Source organism: Pavona decussata, unplaced genomic scaffold, assembly GCF_977016875.1.
Source record: "Pavona decussata unplaced genomic scaffold, jaPavDecu1.1 SCAFFOLD_143, whole genome shotgun sequence".
Taxonomy (NCBI): Eukaryota; Metazoa; Cnidaria; class Anthozoa; order Scleractinia; family Agariciidae; genus Pavona; species Pavona decussata.
The window spans coordinates 865,001-867,333 of NW_028145556.1; positions in this window are offsets into that span (position 1 = coordinate 865,001).

A 2,333-nucleotide genomic window follows, 5' to 3' on the forward strand; every position below is an offset into this window, starting at 1 on the left:
TTTTAATTTACGATTTAAAGCTGAAGATGACAGAAGAGCTGTCGAAACTTGTCTTTAAAAATAAATCAAAACTGTTGTCGTTTTTCTTAAATGTAACTTTTAAGTAAACGATATGGCGGCGCAAGATCACAATTGCAAGAATATAGACCTTTCGAAAGCACGATGGCAACACCAACGAAACGGCAAGCTTTCAGTCTGATCTACTTTAATTTGTAATTATTCCAACCCGTTCAACTTGGACAATGTAAACGAATTATCCAAGAACATCATTATTAGCAGCGGCATCAAGTGAAAGAAAATTCACCGTCCTGAGCCTACGTTCTCCATAAAACTTTGAATTTGGTCATTTCACGTCGTTGTCTTCCAGACGACGGCAAAGAATATAACACAGGTGCTGAGCTATTGGTTTGGTGATCAAGCTTTTTTTAACGTTTTTACGTTCTCGTTGCCGACGTCGTCGTGTTTTTATGAGGTCCCTAATAAGCGTCAAAACACGAGTCAGTGTTCTGACAGACTGCTACAGAAGTGAATGTTAATAGTCGCTTTCTCTCCCAGCCCTTGTTTTGTTACTTCGCTTGGCTTTTCCATTCGACTATATAAAAGGATAGTTCTAGTAGCCTAAAGCACGGCTGCCACAGAAACAGCGGGAAAACAAGAGTGCAAGGCTTAATGGGAAGGAAAAGAATCGCGCACTGAGTATCTTCTTTCTTTTCTGCAACAGACCCACAACTCCATGCGCACCGCGTTTGACCCCCAATTAACTCAACCGTGATTCAGGAAACGTCAAGCTATCATAGAATCCATCTTCAAATTAAACATGCTCTTAATTCATATTTTAGCTCGACACTCTTCTGAGGCAATTGATCGGGACTTGCTCAGAAAATTAACGCCTTCCAGCGATAAAATAAAATAAATTAAAACTGGGAAAGTTAAAGACCTAAAATGCAAATTTTTGGACAGATGTTATATTCTCAGCTGCAAGGAAAAAAACATCTTCATCAGTAGCTGATTTATGCCAACTTGGCGTAATTACTTAGCCAAATACAAAATGAAAAACGGTTTCCTCGCCGATTTATTTCTTTGAACGCTACCGGCGAACACTTTTTGATTATGTTTGGCTCTCCCACCCGGCTGAAGTTAGTTAGTAGGTTAATATCTAAAAGGTAGAATTGATTTTAAACGTTTGGTAATCTTGTTAAACAATATTTTCACCCCGCAAAGATATTTGCACAGCTAAGCGTTTTCCGCCAACAAAATGAATTTCACTTCTAAATTGCAAATTTTAAGAGGTTGTACATATATCGGCAATATCCGAGTTTTATTAAGCTCAGTCAGATTCACAACAAAAGTCCCTTCAAAAAGCATTTTCAGCTGCTAATAACTTATGTTTTACTTGCAAGTGTATTCACATTTTTGGGGGTAACACGCCGGGACGAATTAACAACCACGTTTTAAAATTCATCAGTTAACATCTTTTGGCAAAAAAAAAAAAATAATAATGATAATTGGAATTCTACGCGATTTTATCCTAAATATCGAGCAATAGACGGTAGTTTATCGCATAGTCACCTCAAAATTTAGTAAAAACCTTTTTGCATAGACCTTTCTTCGCGTTTAACTTCAAGCATCTTTTGCTTCAGGTAAATGGTGTAGTTTTTGTTCTAATTATGTTTCGACGCTCGACAAAGCAGTTTGTCATAAACTGCGATAGTTCTTTTATGAGCTGAACCCCAAAGAAGAAACAGAGGGGATTTAAGGAAAATTTATATTGGAAGTCGAAGTTTTTTGTTCATTTATCTTCTACCAAACAGCTAACAAGACTAAATGTCACCTTGTGGGGCAAATACCAGTTTCGACGAGACCGCGAAAAAATTCAAAGTAGTACAGAACGTCCATTTGTAACAAAGACAAAGGATTGCTAAGCAATTACACAAACCTATAAAGTGCCTGTATTGAAACAAAATTTCACACTTTCTTGGCTAACGACGCCAAAAAATTCCTATTATTAAAATCCTTAACAACAGAGCTAAAAAAAAAAAAAAAAAATAAATCAATTTTTAATCTGCTCTGAATGTGCCGAAAAAATTTACTAAGCGTTGCCAATCTATTTACAGTCGCGGGAAAATTAACTGTGGAACGAAAGTTGTCTAAATTCGTTGTTTCATTTCCTGGGTTTATTTCAACTTTTCAATTTTCAAGAGGTTAAATATTAATGCCCATTGACTGTTAACATAATGACATCTGGCATGCATTCTACTGGTTCACTACAGACTCCGTATATATATGGTTTTCACACCGCGCCGCTTTAATTTCGCGCGCCACACCGCATCCAG